This window comes from Dipteris shenzhenensis, chromosome 5 (assembly GCF_047967505.1).
Source record: "Dipteris shenzhenensis isolate YYH24624 ecotype China chromosome 5, Dip_SZ_1.0, whole genome shotgun sequence".
NCBI lineage: Eukaryota > Viridiplantae > Streptophyta > Polypodiopsida > Gleicheniales > Dipteridaceae > Dipteris > Dipteris shenzhenensis.
The window spans coordinates 37,561,263-37,581,745 of NC_141600.1; positions in this window are offsets into that span (position 1 = coordinate 37,561,263).

The window sequence follows — 20,483 nt, forward strand, 5'->3', positions numbered from 1 at the left end:
TATGCATGTAAGGTGCTGAAGCTTTCTATGCCCACCGATGCATTGAAGGCTAGAGCCTTGGAAGAAGTCATGTGCTTGGGCAATGTCATATATTCGGGCATCATCTAAGCTATAGGTCTAGTCCATGATGATAATCCAATGATACTATTTCCATTCTAGAATGGAAATCATTTAGAAAGATGCTAACCTAATCTTGTTGTCATTTTTTAGGTTAAGTATGAGCATGGAGGGAGAGAATCTAGAGAACGTTCTCCCACAGGACCCTCCCCAACCAGAGGAACCTCCACTTCAAGAGGTTCCAAAAGCCACTTTTGTGCCTCAAGAGGCTGATGTAGAAGACTAGCTAAATCACTCCGAGGCTCAAGCTATCTTGCAAGCATAAAGAGAGATGCTAGGAAGAAAGGGGCTAGGGATTTCTGCCACTGGTCCAGTGGATGATGACACCATGCAAGGCGACCCAGTCTCTCTTTGGCAAGAACAAAGGTTCTGTCCATCGGAGTTCGTAAGAAACACCTTGTTTCTTCGATCCAAAAATGCTAGAAATAAATATGCATAGCCCAAGTTGTCATACTTGCAGCACAAAACCCTTGCCCACATCCTTCTCTAGTGATTCATAGAGGTGAAAGGGATCATCCCCAACAACCAACAAATACCCATGTTTTTCATTCAGCAAGTGTATGTCCACAATGTCTTGCATCGATGTGTGGATTGGAACGACAAGCAGCACTTGTGAGGAACAGGAAAGGGACGTCCTATAGAGCACAAGCCAGCATAGAACAGAGAGCCCATGTCTATGAGGCCTCGCATGCTAACTCCCCAGGCACATAGTAATCTTGTTGACTTGGTAGCATGTGCCATACCTCTCCGTCAATAGGGTGTTACTACTGAGGAGTTACAAGCTCGTCTTGCATCTTAAGCCAAAGAGATCGAGGACTTGCAAGCACGCATACACATGTTGGAGGCTAAGCTTGCATGCTACAAAAATACTTTTGGAGACTTGGATGCGACACATTTGATTTTGAGGACCTCACAGACATAAATTCACTGGGTGCAAGACCAAGCACTTAGGGAACGGCAGATGTGGGACCTAGTGCATAATTATGTAAACTTCATACATAACTTTGTAATACTCTTGTTTGAATATAATGATTTGGATTAAGTGCATAATGTGGATTGATGTGGATTAAGTGGTACAAATTGATTAAGTGGTTTAAGTTGACTAAGTAGGTTAAGTGATTTAATGTGAGTTGATTGGACTAAGTGGAGCTAATATGATTTTAAGTGAGTTAATGTGAATTAAATGGACTAAATGGAGCCAATGTAATTTTAAGTGAGTTAATGTGAATTAAGTGGACTAAGTGGAGCTACGTGGTTTAAGTGCATAATATGGATTCATGTAGCATAATATGGACTAAGTGCATAATGTGGATTACTATAGTGAATGAAGTGGTTTAAGTGGTATAAGTGAATGAAGTGGTTTAAGTGATATAAGTGAGGGAAGTGGTTAAGTGATATAAGTGGATTAGGTGGACATAGTGGTTTAAGTGAGCCACATGGTTTAAGTGGTTCAAGTGGACTACGTGGTTTAAGTGGTTTAAGTGGACTAAGTGGTATAAGTGGCTTAACTAGTTTCAGTGGACTAGGTGCACTTGTAAAGTTAATGCAGAAATGTTGAAATATATCGACGTGAATTAGTACACATGATAGCTAGATCAACCCTTGCGACTTGAAAATATAAACTTCGATTGTGCATATTTGATTATTCCCCCCTTTTTCTCGACGTTGCCTTGAAAGTATTTGCAAGTCACAAGGTTGGCTCTAGCTATTATGTATACCAAATAATCCACAATCTTAATAATTACAACACAACAACATAACTTACAGCCCACAAGGTTCTAGATTTCAAGTACAAAATGAGACGAAATGGATACGAGCATATGCACTATTCCATCGCTTGACATATTACCCATCCATCCCCTCACATACAACATACCATCCTACATATTTAGAGCTTCATCCACCGCTTTCATGTACAACACAATAAAATAACTTGTAGCCCATTAGGTTCTAGCTTTCAAGTGTAAAATGAGACGAGATGGATACAAGCATATTCACTCTTCCATCGCTTGACATATTCTCCCATCCATCCCCTCACATACAACATACCATCCTACATATTTAGAGCTTAATCCATTGGTTCCAAGTACAAATGGGATGAGATGGATATGGGCATATGACTCTTCCATCACCTATCATATTCTCCTATCCATCCCCTCATGTGTAACATACAACACTCTATATTGCAGTTAACATATTGCATTTAACATAGGTACAATATCATCTATCTCTTTGACTTCACTGTTGTCATGAGTAGCTCAAGCTCATCTTCTTCTTCACTAAATGCACCATCGCCAACTAATTCTATAGTCAATCATTGTCTGGCAATTCTCATTACAGTGGCTTTGCTTTGCTGCCCTAGCTGCAACATTAAAACCTTTCAACAATCATAGATTCCCAAAGCAAAATACTAAATCTGTAGCTCTTGATGGCTTTAAACAATTGTGTCTCTTAGAATGAATAAAATTGTATGCACTCCAATTTTGCTCACATGCACCCAATGATGCAGCAATAGAGAGCACACAAGTTGCAATATGTTGCAACTCCAATGTCTCTCCACCATATTCCTTCCACCAAGTAGGTACAATCATCGTCTTAATAGCATCAAGATTCCAAGGATCTCCAAAAGAGCCTTCTCGATTCGTATACCTCACTCGTTGTTGGCAGGCCAATTTGCCTTCATCTCATAGAAGCAAGTTCTTACAAACCTCATAAAAGTTACTTATGAATTTTGGACTCTATTATTGAGCATGCATTTGATATTGTGAATGTATTGCAAATGCAACTCCATGCAAAGGAGTGTGCATTTACTTCCATCTCTTATCGGCCAAATATACCACTTGTTGCTTTTCCCTAGGTGCAAAGCGCACGAATTCTTTAACTTGTCGTATTGCTTCTGATATCTTCCAATACAATTTACCCATAACAAAGGCATCAGCATCGACCATCCTTAACACTGTCACAAATGGCTCCACATCTTCTTTTATTCTTTCTATATTTATCCATGATAGATAATTCCAAAATTTCTAGGTCTATGGGAAAAAGAGAGGAATCAAGGAGAAACTTGCACCACAACGAGTCTAAAATAAATATTAGGCACTAGACCAGATTTCAAGATATTACCACCTCTGGACATCAAAGTTCATTGTCAAGTTCCATATGTAGCAGTCAAGCATGGTTGGTTCACACCTGTACCTTAGCCCCATTTGTAAAGCTGTTCAAATAGTGGTATTATATAATTTTGGAAGACTCACTATCACACAATGCATGGCCTACCTTGAAGAACAATCTATCGTTGAGCTGAATCATATGCAAAATGCCTTGCTCCAACTAGCAAAATCAAGCAAAGATATACTTTGAAGTTCATAATAGAATTAAACCAATGAAGGCTATATTTGAGGCTATCAGCCAAACTTGGAGGGTGGCTTTGATGGCCAAGTTCAATGGCCAACTTGGTACCCTATCTTTGGTGATCCGGATTTGGCCTCCAAGTACCACTTACCATCCAAGATTTGAAGAGGCCCTAATCACATTTATAATGACTTAACTTAGATCATTCTTCAAGAGCCTCTAGCAATCTTGAGCTCCATCCATGAAGGTCCAAAATTCACATACTTAGTGGCCAAATTTAGATCAAGTTTAGGGTTGGACTAGGACTCAGAAGCCAAATCCTCATGGTCATCCTTTAATTATAAGATCCAGTTGCTTGATTAAAGATATTGACAATTTGCCTTTGGAGATACTAGTGGGTCATCTTCACTGCCAGAGGGCATGGTCACTCTTCAATTATCACCAAATATGCAAGGTCTAAGCTCTAAGACTAAGTGGATAATTAGGCAAATCATCAATTCGATCCCAATCAAGGCCCTCACTAGATAATCATAAATGATTCCATCAAATCAATCAATGGAAAGACCCATTCTTGGAGCCTAGCCCATCTATATGAGTGTTTTGTAATTAAAGATAATCTATGACTATAATCGAGGAGAATTCACACCCAAATCTCATCCCTCCTCCTCAAAAAGAGTCAAAGAATACAAAAGCAAGGTAAATGAATTAACTAGCCTATGATCTACCTCCAAGGATGGCACAAACCTTATCAATCATGCTTTCATTGATACAAACTTTCTTATCCTATATTTACTTCTTTTAGAGCTTGCATAAGATGGGTAAGGGGTCTGAGGGTAGTTAATGCATTTGATGGGATGATTTAAAGGCTGAGGATTTGACTAGTAAAGTGTAGAAACGTATTTTGGGTGGGAACATCCATAAGGAAGAACTTTCTTGTGGCCTTGTGAGCTATAGTAGGTGCCATTGTGATGAAACATCCCAATACTTTTTAGACTAAAGGAGTTGATAAAGTGTGAGATGCGGTAATTAGATGGAGCCACAATGGATGATAGAGTCTAAAATGCACGATAGCCTTGGAGCAAAAGGAGCTAGTAGAGTCAAGGATGCATAAATTCTTCCTATGTGTAGCATGGAGTAAAAGGAGTGGAGTAACAAGATGAAAATTTGCCAACTATTGCTGAACCAACACATTGGACTTTAATACTCAAAGTGTTGGCATGCTTACTCGTCATCAGATTTTCATACTCAAAGGGTTATAGAAATAGCACATCAAACTTTCATACTCAAAGTGGTAGCATGCCTACTCATCATGCAATGAATAGATTTTTACATATAAAAATTCTTTCTTTTGTGTGCTATTGCATAATGTTATCATCTCATTCTATACATTTAAAATGCTAGCCACCTTACCATGCATTTGCCCATATGTATAGAGATTAGCATTGTAGTAATAGCATCAAGGAGAGTGTGGTCATGCTAGAGGAGGAGAGGGGAATATGAAGAAAAGGCAAAGAAAATCGAGGAGTAGGAGTAGGAGGAGGAGGTGATCATGATGGTGATATAAAGAAAAGGCAAAGAAAAAGGACGAGGAAGAGGCATTGGAGGAAGAGGAGGTGTTGGTGAGGTGGGAGTATTAGTGGTCATAGCAAAGACATTGGAGAGGATGGTGGTGATGTTGGAAAATTTAGAGGTAGTGGAGGAGGTGGAGGGGAATGTGATGGTGGTGGTGGTCATGTGGTGATAGTGGAAATGGTGATGGTCATGTTAGTGAAAGGTGGTATTGATGGTGCTCATAATGGCATCATAGGATAGGCATAGAACATAGACATAAGAGAAGATGGAGGTGGAGGTGGAGGCAAACATGGAGAGGTGGAGGTGGAGAGGTGGAGGAGGAAGAGGGGTAAAGGTGGATGTTAAGGGCTATGTTAGATTATGTAGTGTGATGTGGACATTTTCCCCTCCATTAGGATTTTTTTATTATGGTTAGGTCACCATCGTAAAGGTTATATAGTGATACCAACAAGTATTTTGTATGGCTTTCATGTAATGCATGCAACCTGATAATATATATGATAGGCTGAAGAACAGGCCGTGTGGTTTACAAAGAGTCCCTCGTGGATTATAATTTAATGCTATCTAAAAATTTATATGAGAGGCTCCAATGGTTTATGATTACAAGTGCAGTAGGCACTAGCCCATTTGATCCTTAATTGGGACTCTGCATGTGATTCAAATACTTTTTTTGCCACCCTTGTCTTCAAGGTCCATTGTCTCCACCCTTAATTTCAAGTTCCACCCTTCAAGATCCAACCACATCTTCAAGCTCTTCCACCGTCATCTTCTACTCACCCCCATCTTCTAAGATCTAGCCGTGCTATTCCAAGATCTCATGGTTGTGACACTGTAAGTAAAGTCTAATCCCTTGAACTAATATATAGGCTATAGGCTCAATTCCTTACTTTGCATTCTATTGTTTCAAGAACATGTCTATTCTCCCCCATTCCTTAAAGAAAGACCCACTCGATCCTATTATGCAAAGGTACCCATGTATCTTCTCACCGTTCTTTAGATTAAGACCCGACTAATCCCTATAATGTGCATAGTTACCCACAAGGCAATGACTTTGCATTGCCATAACTTGTGTATATCTATCATCCTATACCACCTACAATAGTAAGGGGTTTTTCCCACAATAGTAAGGGTTTTTTTATGTCGTGAATGCTTTGGATATATATGAATCGTATGCTTCTTGTTGCCCCTAAGAAAATGGCCCTTGAATACCTATGCCATGCCTTTGTAGAATGAATAAGGTCTCTTATCACACAAGCTTCCTTTATTTTGTTACATTGGGCTTGTGCTCTTTCGAAAGTTGTAAATAGATAGATTTGTATGGGCTTTGCAACTTTCAATAGTATAAAGAGTATGAATGAAAAAGGTGTCTTCTCACACTAGCATCATTTATTTTGTTATATTTGGCTTTTGCCATTTTTAAAGCTGTAAGGAGATAGATTTGTATGGTCTTTGCACCTTTCCATAGTATAAAGGGTTTTGAAGTGTTTGTGTACGTATTGTGTGTATCACTAAAATTGATGATTATATCTTTTCCATTGGAATCTTTTGTGTACACATGGTGTTGTGGATTACCTATTATGTTATTCAATTGATGACAATATTTTTACCATTGGAGATGAAGTGACAATAATGCTACATGGCGCCATGTTCATCACTTTGTTTTTCATACACCTATCAATCTAAGTTAATTAATTAAGAGAATAAAACATTTAGAACCACTCGGCGAATAAGGGAAACTAGATTAGATATATTCATGTTGGACCATTGGATGAAAGAGAAAGTGCTAAACTAGTAAGCAAAATAGTAGAGTAGCAAAATAGCATAAGAGTATTAGGTGCTCAGAGCTAACACTCCTAGTGCATGCCCAAGCTCCATATATCTAGGTACCCTAGTGGCTCTCTGATGGGATGTGAGGAGCACTTGTATTTGCATTTATCGAGCTGTCTCTCGATGCGGTGTAGGGTGTGGTCTCCTCGATATTTGTATCATGGGATACCTGAAGGGTGATGCCTTATCTCTGGTCGTCTCCTCTGGGTTGAAATAGACCAGATCTTGATCGTGCATGCTCCGGTCAGTCTCCGTGTAGCATGTGGAGTGTGTGCCTCTTGTCTGGCAGCATTATGGTGGAGAATCTAACTACTAATCCATGATGCTCTCATTTCATCAAGCTCCTCTCCCTGAACCTCCTTGGTAGGTGACTCAGATGCATAGAAGTCTATAACACTTGTTTGTGTGATCTCGAGGACCTGTGGCATTGCCCAGCTATTGCTCTCTGGTCTGTCACATCAATATATCTCTCTATCATCGATCAGATTCATCCCAACGCAAACCTGATCGAGAAAATGGATCAATTGTGTATGTAGACCAAAGCCATGTCCCTCCTAAAAAAGACAATGATAGCACCCTTGGATGTCATAGTAGAGTGGGCAGACACATAGAAAGTGCTCCTCTATCTCACCCTCCCCCATCTAGCATAGTCTGTAGACACTCTACTCTCTTAGTGTGCTTGTAGCTCTCCTTACCTTAATCCTCAGTTGATGTGATGAGCTTAGTAGAAAAATTTGAATTCGTGATTCGAAAAATGCAGGAAAATAGCTCAAATGGTAAAAATGAAGTGACATGCCATGTTTTTTACATAAATCGACACCATCCATTTATACTCGTATGAATAGGTATTCATATGAATAACTTATTCATATGAATACACCTATATTAGGATGAATATGTGGCTATGTTCTTGTATATAACGTCACTATTTGCTAGTTTCTCTTATCTCACGCTTGGTTATGTAGCTGAGCATAAGAGATCAAACAAGGAAAAGAAAGAAGAAAGGTCCTTCAAGGTTGTGAAAGCAATCTAGAAGGTCTGAAATAAGATGGATTTTGTTTGTTGGAGCTTTAGGTTCTCTTGTGAGATTTGTGGTTTTGGTCTTTGTGTCTTTGTTTATGGAGTTCTACGTCCTCTTGGTTGAGTTCCTTTGATCTCTTGTGAGAACAGTGCTTTTGGTGTTTTTGTGTCGATAAAATTTGTTTGTGAGAGTTCTAGGATCTTCTGGTTGAGTTCCATAGATCTCTTGTGAGAAATGTTCTTTTGGTGTTTTTGTGTCTATGAAATCTATTTGTGGGAGTTCTAGGATCTCCTTGTTGAGTTCCTTAGATCTCTTGTGAGAAATGTACTTTTGGCATTTTTGTGTCTATGAAATTTGTTTGTGGGAGTTCTAGGATCTCCTTATTGAGTTCCTTGGATCTCTTGTGAGAAATATGATTTTATTTTGTGTTTGTATTCTCACACTTTCTTTGAATGAATATTAAATATTATTCAATAGAATGTGAAAGAATACAAAGAGTTTTAAAGGTGTATGAATTTAAAGGTCTCATTCTTACACTTTCTTTTGAATGAATATTTAATATTCTTTCAATAGAATGTGAATGAATGATTTTCAATTTGAGTATATTCTTTGAATAAAAATGAATCCATGTCTCCCAATTTCCATTACTCATTCTTACACTTTCTTCTAAATGAATATATAATATTCTTTCAATAGAATGTGAATGAATGATTTATAGTTTGAGTGTATTCTTTCAATAGAAATGAATCCATGTCTCTTGATTTTCATTACTCATTCTTAAACTTTCTTTTGAATGAATATTTAATATTCTTTCAATAGAATGTGAATGAATGATTTACAGTTTGAGTGTATTCTTTCAATAGAAATAAATCCATGTCTCTTAATTTTCATTACTTGTTCTTACACTTTCTATTGAATGAATATTTAATATTATTTCAATAGAAATGAATCTATGTCTCTTAATTTTCATCACTCGTCCTTACACTTTCTTTTGAATGAATGTTTAAGATTCTTTCAATAGAATGTGAATGAATGATTTACAGTTTGAGTGTATTCTTTTAATAGAAATAAATCCATGTCTCTTAATTTTCATTAGTCGTTCTTACACTTTCTTCTGAATCAATATTTAATATTCTTTCAATAGATGGTGAATGAATGACAATTAATATATTGCATTCTTGAAAGTGTTTTTTAAAGTATATGTGTTGCTTTCAACAAAATGTATATTGCAGTTTGCATACGCAAATTAATATTTTTGGATTTATTTTTGCAACTTCAAAAGCATTGTGCATGGCAAGATTTGGTCATATGTGATGGAGATACAAAAAGTGCATGCCTCGGTATCTTTCATGTAGTATAAATATTGTGGACACAAGTTCACGTGCGGTTCTACTCACATCAAGCAACATTTTCTCAAAATTGGCACAATGATTTTGAAGCGTGCTCATCTAATGTTCTTTTGTTATGAAAATCATATTTAGAGAAAGTTAAGAAAGTGGTTAATCTGACCTTGATAAGGAATCATCCAAGTCAACAAGATGTGAGCACTAAGGTTGATGAGATGGTTGAAGGAGAAGCACCAATAAATGCGAGGGGTGTATCAATACATGAAGGTGATATAGATTTGCTACCAAGCAGGTCGCAGGTGAGTTTTGATGTAACTAATGTCTGGCAGGTAAAGAAGAGAAAAAAGAGAGAACAATCATTTATGGAGGATGGATTTCTTTGACAACAAGTGCATGAAGAGCACTTAAGATGGACATAAGCATTTGTAAAAAATGGTATACCATTCAATGTCATGAGAGATAAGACATTTCATAATGCCGTGAAGTCATGTGCTAGACCAGGATTTCTTTTCTTGGATTGTAATAAAATGCGTATGGATCATCTTGATAGAGTTAAACAAACTGTGGTGGTAGATTGCTTGAAAAAAAAGATATTGGATTTTATTCCTACATAGGGGTGCATTCTTGCTTATGATGGATGGACTAGCAAGCTAGCCAGACCCTTGATAAATGTAATGTGTATTACTCCCAAGGGAACGATGGTTTTGGAGAGTATTGATATGTCTCTAAAAGAAAAAACTTTAGCATATATTGTAAAAGTATATGAAAGAGCAATTCGTAAAGTTGGTGCTAGTGAAAATGTTACTATATTAGTAACAAATAATGCATTGAATTACAAGACCGTGGGAGAGATGGTCATGGCAAAGTATCCCACTCTGACATGGATGCCATGTGGTGCTCATACTCTCAACTTATTGTTGAAGGATATTGGACAAGCCAAGCCACCTCCCTACCTAGGTGTGCACCCCACATTTCATGGTGGCCAAAGGTCTCAAGTGGCTATGCGAACACGGTCAAGAGGAAGCCCAAAAGTTTTGGAACTATCTTTCGGCCCATAAATTGGTGCAATATCCTCTCACTAGTATTATCCAACTCTATAATAAAGTCCTAAAAGCTATGCAATGCATGCTCGATGAAGGCTTTAACCATTTTGAAATAGAGCATGTCGCTTATCCCCGTACACACTTCGAGAAAGATATAAATATGACCATAGTATTCTTTAACTCCATAGCCCACCCCAACACTTCCCAGCTTCCCCACCCACAAAATAATCCCCACCACCCCGTCGCTTCCCCTTTGAATACTTAACTTCACTAACCCCACTAGTTCCACCCCTTCTACACCACCAGTTCCACCCTTTCTAGCTAGCCATCTTCTTCACAGCCATCCACCACCACACACCTAGGGTCGATGGATGCATCTGTCTCCAAAGGATCTCCCCCAACCACAGCCTTCCACAGAGCCAAACCAATTCCTAATGGATGGAGAGGATCATAATTAAGATATACCTCCAAATGATCCTAAGTGGTACTACATCCTCCACAAATGTCGACCTTTTGAGGACATGATGAACCTTAGCTTGTGGAAGGGCAAGTTGCAAAGTTTTGACCCCGAGACCATCGATATTATGGAAGTCCATGTGCTCATATCTTTTTATGAGTAGAAATTCCACACATGGGAGGCCACCCATAAGCCCAAAAAAAAGAGGGTCTACCTATACCTCGACCTCAACACAATGCCTACTCGATGCAACTGTGGGAGCACAACCCATATTGACAATTCCATTTTTAAGGAAGCAAGATTTTTGGGATAGCTATTGTAATGCCAACTCTCCCACCGCATTCATCCAACTTATATGCCAGTGCCTCACTACCGCTAGAAGTGGTCCCTTTTTTTAGAAATGTGAGAGAATGACCCCAACGTCATTCATTAATTTTCCCCACTTCAACTTTCCTTCGGTTGGCACCATTTACGGCCTTGTCACACAAATCAAAGACTACATCGACAAGTATGAAGTAGTCCCTAATCCAGCGGTGGTCGCCTCAATCCACTTTTTCCACCTCTTGATCATTTTGTTACAGGACATTCTAGAGAGCACCACCCAACAGTTGAAGAGAAAAATCTTAATATCTACCACAAGATTGTTTTCAACGTGGACAAAGAGCCCAATTTCAAGCAGGTCATACACATGTACCTCCAAGTCTGCAATCTTCATGCACATCATACACGAACATTCAAGGAAATGCATGACATGCATTTTTGGGAGCCCTTATTTCCCTTTTGCAGAATCTCCCAATGGTATTTTGGCTACCACTCCCTCGTGCAGCCCATGCTGACAACCGGCCTTCTTTGCATCACTTGATCCAAGGATGGATCAACTTCAGGAAGGGGGATGTTAAACCCCAAGAGATAGAGGGGAGGAAAGGCTAGGACAAGAATGGAATTCTGCCTTGGGCATGGCCAAGTGCTTGTAATATGAGAAATAGGGAGAGTTGTCAGGAGTAGGGTTGGCCCTCCCTTCAAAAGGTGTTATGTATAAAACCTAGAAAGTTTGACATTTGGGATCTGTAGCTGTATGGATGCAAGTTTGAGAAATAGAATATTTCCTTCTTTCCAAGAGCTGTTGTCAATGTTTCTTACATCCTTTCCTTTGTGAATGCCTCTCACGGCCTTCCTCCTTGCTTCATGCATTCCCTCCCCTTCTCTCTCTCTTTTCCCCTCCCCTTTCTCTCCTTCCCCTCTCTTTCTCCCCTTTCCCTTCTTGAGGATTCACATTGTTGCAACCATTGAAGTGACACCTTGGACTACATGGGCTTGCATTGCTACCATAAGGAGTAGGAGGAGGTGAGGAGTTCTCTCAGCATTCCTCCAAGATCCCCTTAACACGTGCAATCACCACCATACACTATACATTGTTGATCGAACTCCATGCTTGGACCTATATTTGAACAAGGTTGGTTATGTTGGTCCACCTTCATGCTTGTACCTTCATCTATAGAAAGTTGCTTTATGATGAAAGGCCTCAACACATAGGCAAGCTCCCTCCCTTTGCTTTGGTAGTGCCTCTGGGGTATTTTTTGCACTTTTTATTCCATGACATTTATTTCAATTACTTAAAACATTCGAACAAGATACCAGTGAGACGAGGGACATGGAAAGAGACGTCCTAGGCTCACTTGAGACCTCCAAGGGCTTGGGTTGAGTTTCCAAATAAAGTTAGCCTTGTCTATGATATATAGAATTCCATCAATGATTTGACATGGAGCTACCTTGTTGTACTTACTTTCCCTCTAATTTGGAAACATCAGATCTAGCCATTCTTGTATCAAGAAGTTTGGGATATCACTGCACCAAGTAGGTGAGTTATCAAGATGTTGTGCTATTGCCCTTTTTGAAGCACCACAATGAAGCCAAATCCATTGGGATCTATAGCCATTTTGATATTTCTTAGGGTTGCATGTCTTGCTTATTAAATAAATAAAAGCTTGGCGGTCACCATTGGGGTAGAAATGGTTAGAAAAGTGGATAATGTCTATATTTCTTTACATCATATATGGTGGATAGACCTTAACTCATGGTTGCGGTGTAATATATCTAGCATCATTTAGTTGCCTATTGGCAAAGAAAACAAGATTATCCATATTGAGCTCCTATGGTTGAGCCAGTACACATCCTACGGAAAAGATGGAAGCATTGATGTGGACATGGAACTCCAATTTAGAATTACTGCCTAATGAGAGATGATTTTAGTTGGGTGAATGATCTCTATCACTCCTCACTGCAAAGAAATATTTTGAGGAGGATGTATAAAGGCTTTACAAGAATTGCATAGTTAGTGATGAACCTTCTACAACTTCTTTCATGCCCAATGAAAATGTAAGCACCCTTGCAATTGGAAGGAGGTGTCAATTTGGTTATTACCAATGGTCCCAATATAACTCTATCAATAACCATGAATAACTTGAAAATATGTGGTAGAGATCAAGAAATCAAAGTGTGCCTTTTTGTTTGTCCAAACTATTGGCACCATTCACGGATCCCATCGAGGCTTATGACTAAAAACTATATGTTTCTAGTTCTCCCAAGGGTGGACTCATCAAAAGTATGTAACCCTAGGATATGAGTTCAAAAGTAGGGGCTGTTAGTCTACATAATTCATAAAAATATATATATAGAGAGGATTTTTTAGTTCACATATAAAAGTTTTTTTAATCTATAAGGGAAAGGAGTGTAGTACATGTATGTAAGTAGGGGCTTATTCTTACCTCTTAAATTATGTAGGGTTTTCTAATAGTGAAACACCTCAATCTAGTTCTTCATTCACAATGGATTCAAAGCAGCTTCCTTGTAGGGTTAGAGCATCTAGAGCTAGAGTGGTATTCCATAATGGATTCAAAGCAGCTTCCTTGTAGGGTTAGAGTGGTATTCCACCGAGTCCTATAATGCATGGACTGTCATCAACCTTTCCACTTGATCCTACAAAGTGTTGGCAACAAGGACCAAGAGTTTGAAGAATATGTGTGCTTGGCCTTGGATATGGTGATTCTTGGACTCATTGGCTCCAGTCAATGCAAATGCTCCAAGCTCTTAAAAACAAGTCAAGGAACTCTAATCCATGACTTTGCAACTTTTGGTCTTCTAGATTCGGCTTCATACAAGCAAACCATCCGTGAACACATGTTCTTTCCAAGTAGTACAAAACACCTATGGTAGCATAATTCCTTATCAGGAACATGTAAGAAGCTTCACTTAATCCAGGTACCCTCAATGTCAAGGCCATCATCCATGTGATAAATGATCATCCAATTATACCCCTTAGAAACTAAGGATAGCCTTGGTCCTATAATTCCCCTTGCCTTTCCAACCCAACATCCAAAATTAGCACAATAACATGATGCATAACATGCTCCTACATACATCCTCCACCACAAAGTTAAGATTTGTGCACCACTCCTCAATGCTTGCCATGAACATCATCAATCCTGAGTCTACAAACTTTATCTCAATGAGACTTGCACCACATTGGCAAGTGTAATGTTAGATTTCACGATCATGATTGGTTCTCCTTATTCACTTGGCTAGACTTCTTCTTGCAATCCTTAGCAAAATGTCTACGCTTTTCTTAATAGTAGCAATTCTTGTTCTTGCTCTTCTTTCAGATGCCCCCTTCATAATAGTCTTCTTCATTATTTAAATCCTTGGCATCCTTCTCTTTCCTAGGCATACCTTTGCCTTACCATCGGCATCATACCTTTCACAAGCTTCATTTATGGCTCCTCATGGAACAATGGTGGGCCCAGTTTCTTGAATGTGATGGGTTTTGACCATGGTGAGAGTTGTCACCAACACCTGGAAGCTCTTTGGAAGCTTATTAACCAGCAAAAAATGGGCCCATTTCCTTGAACATAATGGGCTTTGACCATTCTCCAATTACAAAAGTTGTCACCAACCCTCAGAAGCTCTTCAGAAGCTTACTGAGCCAACAGCATTGCCAACAAGATGTTGTCACCTTGTGACCAACTGTTGTTGGACCCCATTTTATCCCTGAGAATCCAAGCAAGTCATGGGCTAACTCTCCTTCCCCAACATCATGGTAAACAACTAATTATAAGTGTGATGATTCTCCCTATGCTTTTTATTTCACAAGTCTCCCATGAGTCTTGTGCATTTTTTGCCCACTGTATATGGAGTATCATTACAACCGTAGTCTCAGTATCAAGGAGAGTGCAGCTCCATCCTTTAGCCTTCACTTCTTCACACCATTTGGTTTTGTCAAGACTGTGACTATCATGGAGAGTGCAATGGCATCCTTTAGCCTTCAATTCTTCACACCATTTGGTTCTATCAAGACTGTCACCTTCCATGCAACATCCACCATGTTGACGGCTTTCAACTTTTTTCAGTTTGTCACCTCCCAAACTTTTATGATTCTGTCCAGCTTTTTACCCTCATCAAAATGTGGAATGATTGAGCTACATGCCATGGCCAGGTGTACATCATCAAAAGTCTTTTAACCTTCCTTGAACTCACTACAAGCCAAATAGAACCTAATTGTGGGAGCTCCTCAAGGACGCCACCCTTTAGATTGGAGGTGGTCTCGATTATAGATCTCCTAGGTCTGACTTGCAAGCTTGACTCAAAGATCATGGCTATCATCCATTGACAACTCAACTCCATGTCAAAAGAGAGTTGCATTTTATAGCCAATTCCAACACTGGATAACTTGGAGAGATCGCACATCACATCAAACACCGACGGACTTTGTGTGCATGCATGTTTGGAGAGAACAGTAATGTGGCAGGCGGAATTGAGGAGGGAAGCACACATGGATGGTGGTCAAAATGAGAGGATCAGCCTTACTTGATTGGGGAGCGTCCATAATGCAGGGCTGCTGGTATGGAACACCCTACAGGATGCTCAGCACAAATGCTGGAAGGGCTTGCAGTTTAAAAAACTCTTGCTCTTGAAGAATGGCATGGCGATTGTCACTTGCTTAACATGGGTCTACCAGGTTCACTAGGGGCATAGTCTACAAAGGCAACCTGCTAGAGTGCAATGTTTCTGTTATATGATCTGTCATGATGTCTCGGCCAAGCCTGCTCTTAGCTCCTGTAGCCAGTCATGTAGTTGCACTGGCTGGTTAGTATCTTTCAAGACAGCTCAGTGCTACTTAAGCTCAGGTGTCCTGCTACCGGCCAGCAATCCACTCTTAATGCAGCAGCCCTGGATGTATCTGAAGCAAAACTAGTAGGTTCTATAAAAGCAAGCTGCCGGCAACCTGTCCCTCACTGGCAGTCCTAACCAAAGCAGTCCAAAACCATTGAGTCTAGAGTTTTTGACAGCCATTATGCTCTCTCTCTCTAAATCTCGTTAAGCCTACTGCTTCGACTTTTGGTTTGCCAGCTGTACCACTTGGTGCAGCACAAAGCATGAACCATCATTTAGTGCCAGCAGCTAATTGATACACAACACAAAACCATTGAGTCTAGAGTTTTTTACAGCCATTATGCTCCATCTATCTAAATCTCGTCAAGCCTACTGCTTGGACTTATGGTTTGCCAGCTGTACCACTTGGTGCAGCACAAAGCATGAACCATCATTTAGAGCCAGCAGCTAATTGATACACAACACAGCCCTTTTGAAGCTTCCTTCTAACATACTGAACGTTCTCTGATGAAGGTGCAAGGAAAATGCTCTGACATCCCACTTCAAGCTTGGCACAAGAAAGAAGCCCAGAGAGAGTCTGGTAGACAACAATTGAAACTTAGGAGAGGCCAGAACTCAGTCGGCATGTTTCTCAACATCCACAAAGAATGATTTGGAGGTCAGCTTCATAATGGAAAAGACCGACACTCCCTTGTTGTGGCAAAAATGTTCCAACTCTCTGAGACATGTTAATGACTAATGAAGAACTCCATTGCATCACATTACAAGCTCAATGCCTCCCATTGGAAACTAAAGTTTGATGATGAGATGTACTGACTACGCTTTAAATGCAACCATACAGCTTCAAGGTGCAACTCAGCCTAATTGGTTGAGACAATCTGGTACCAGCCATCAGTCAAGCAGTCGCAATGATTCCACATGCATATTTATTCCAGCCCTGCTACTAGAAACACTACTTAAAAGTTTTAAAACAAACATTTAATCACCATTTCAATAAGACAATATTGATATTTCTGAGCAGACATGGTCACTCAGCACGATGTTCATTTGTATTATTAGACAACAGGGCTGTTGGGGGGCTGCCAAACAGAATAGAGACACACTTTAGATGGACTGACCTGTTAAACCCCACCGTGTAGGACCATCAAGCAATGATTCGGATGGATCGCAGTTCCAGTTTGATCCAGTTGCAAAGCATTTGAAAAGCAGATGTATAATTCACAATCTGGCACCACTGACTACACTTGGGCCAATTTTCAGCAGAGACATAGAGGCTGGTAGACCTGAGTCTCACTCACTTTCACAACTACTGAAAACTAGTATACAAACCCTCTTTCAAGCCCTTACAAAGGGGCTCCAAGTGCGATTCTGCCCTCTCATACTACTCAAAAAGATCTTTCACGTCAGAAAGATGAAAGTTGTGACATGCACAATAAGTTTAACTATGAAGTTCTTAAAGAGGGGAATTTCTTGAGGATGACAATATGCCTATAAAATGACAGAAATCCTAGTTAAATCCTTTAAGATCCATCTTGTCTTCCATGGATAACTCCGTCAACAGTCCACCTTTGATAAGCTTGCATCAAAAGCACCAACTCCATCAAGAGTAAATTTAGAAGAGCTTTGGCTGAGTCGTGAATGATTGTAAGGTACCATACGCAATTTGGTCTCCGCAGTCTCCATCTCCATCCACATCTTTTTTGATTTCGCAAGCAACAAGCTAAGCAAGGCTATCGTGTTTGCATTAATACCGAACGTAAGGAGTTTCAGACGAGTGTGTGATTGTTCTGAAAGGGATGCTCGGGAGGCTCACACCTCAAAGCGGACTTGCTGCAGTATGTTGTGCTCAAAGAGAGACCCCATTTTCGGGCATAAGAGGGCCAAACTACCTGCTTTCATGTTATTCAAGACTGTTCATGTACGTGCAAATGTTCTCTCTTGCTTGCCTTGCCTCCTCACTCTCATCGTCATCGAGGCCGCCAAAACCTTCCATGTTATTATCCATTACCCCCTCCGGTTCGGGAAAATGCACACCCTCCACTCCACCTGCATCTATGCACATATTGTGCAGAATGCAGCATGCATGGATCACCTTTGGCAGGCGCTCAATATTTGGTTGTAGAACTGTACCATGCAAGATTCTCCATGTGCCTTTCAGTCTTCCGAATGCTCGCGCCACTATGACTCGGGTGGAAGACAATTTCCCATTGTATACGGCTTTCTGAGGCGTCAGCTCGCTCTGTCTGTACGGTTTCATCAACCACTGTAGCAAGGGGTAATCCTGATCCCCTACAATGTACTCCCGAAGCTGCATTGCACCTATTTGCATCGGCTCCCCGTTCAGCCTTTCGCCGTTGCAACATCTCCTGTAAAATGCTGATTCTCTCAAACATCTTGAGTCATTTAAGGAACCCGGATAGCCGACGCAGACGTCCAAGAATCTCAGATCCGTATCTACGATCGCCTGAAGAACAATACTGAAATTGTGATTACGATCAAGCCACACATCTGCGGACTCTCCCGCTGGCAGTTCCATGACGACATGGGTAGCATCTAGGGCGCCACAGCAATTCACCAGTCCATGCTTTCGGGCAAAACCGTCTTTTACACTGGCTAATTGTTCTGCATTCGCAGGCCATTGAAGGAAAGAAGCGGCCTTCTGCCGAATGGATGCTACAAACTTATAGACAATCTTGACTACAGTAGACCGTCCACAACCTAACAGCTTCGAAACGGACGAGAAGGTGTTACCCGTCGTAAGCCTCATCACGGCGATGGCAACCTGCTTCTCTACGGACATCATTCTGCCCTCCACGTTGCGCAAAGACATGGGAATATCGCCCTGCTGCATGTCTTCCCTGACAAGAGAGCAGACAGTGGAGAAGAACCCTACGGGGAGGCGGAAAACGTCGGCATAGCGGGGGTCATCTTCCTTGGCAAAGGCAACGTAGTGGTTCCACCAGTGCAAGCTACGGGGGCGCATGTAGGATTCGGGGCGGAAGAGGGGGGCATCGAGGAGGGCAGACCATTCTTCGGGGGTGCGACGGGAGACGGAGAGGACAAGGAGGTCGTCCTCGTCGTTCTGGAGCTGCTGCTGCTGCTGCTGGAGCTGGAGCTGGTGAGGGGGGAGAAGGTCGTCATCGTCGTCGGAGCGATCGTCGGGGTTGGGGGGGAGGTCGTAGGCGGAGACGGAGGTAGCATCGTCGAGGAGGGAGGTCCAGAGGCGGAGGCAGGATTGAGCGCAGTGAGCAGCAGCAGAGATGGAGGGGATGAGGAAACGAAGGTCAGGGCGAGATGGGGGAGGAGGGCTATGGCGATCCATGGAGTAGAAGAAGATGAACTCACAGAGTGAGAGAGAAGAAGAAGATGCTGATGAAGATGATGAGGATGAAGAACACACACTGAGAGAAGATGATCATGATCATGATCATGATCATGAACACTCATGATCATCAACACTCACTCTTGGTGAGGTGTGATGTGCTAAACATCTCCGCGGTCAGTGCTCACCACGTTTGAACTCCGGTTGTTGCCGACGAGCGTGTCTTTGCTTTGCTCCATCGACCTTCGCTAGTTTTCCCAGACGTCTAGGGTTGCTGCCGCGAGCGAGGCTCGAGGTCCCATCCCTCGCAACCAAGTGGTGACAAGGGAGTTTATGTTGATCAATAGTGAAGAGAAAAACGGGGAGCATGTCAAACTCCATCGACCTCTGGTAGTTTTCCCAGACGTCTAGGGTTGCAGCGGTGGCGAGGGAGGCTCGAGGGGGGCCCATCGCCTCACGACCAAGTGGTGACAAGGGAGTTTATGACGATCGACAGTGGAGAGAAAAACGGGGAGTTTTTCTATTAATAAACGCTGGCTGGGGCACCCACGTGAATTTGGACAGGGTTTTCCTATTAAAAAAACGATGGCTGGGGATGGCAGGATGGACTGGCAAGGTGACATTCACGTCTCACGCCTTGAATATTGCGTGCCACCGCCGTTCCTTCTCCTCCCCTTACATCTCTCCTTCTCTTATCTCAATCAAGTAGAAAGTGTGGATGTCCATTCCTTGTTCGAGTATATTCTACAAAGGGAAATACGTGTGACATTAAGGTCTCCAACCACCATAAAGGACATGTGCTGGGTAGTCAATCAATTTTATATCATCTTCCAGTTCATTCATCGGTCATTGCATGTTGCACAGCAAACTGATACGATGTTGGAAGTGCATGACATGTTAGTCAAATGTCAATCTCAAAGGAGAGTCTACTTAAAGATCACGTGTCCTATTTTGAAGCAATAACTTTCAGATTTTTCATGATACATAAGGAGATTAGAAGGCTCTCTTACAATCTACGAGTTGGAGGTAAATTCATTTCATTTAATATATTTCATGATTGTTTTTAGGTGTTATTACAATAATGTTAGATCATATATTGATTGTAATATTTTGTTTATTCTTTATTTTCATGGACAACAACCATGAACATGTCTTGATTGGGATGCTATGACATTAGAAGCAAAGAAATTACTTCAACAAAGCAAGGTAGTATGAAAGAGACTACTTATCGTTATCCAAAGCAATGCATGTTATGAGTATA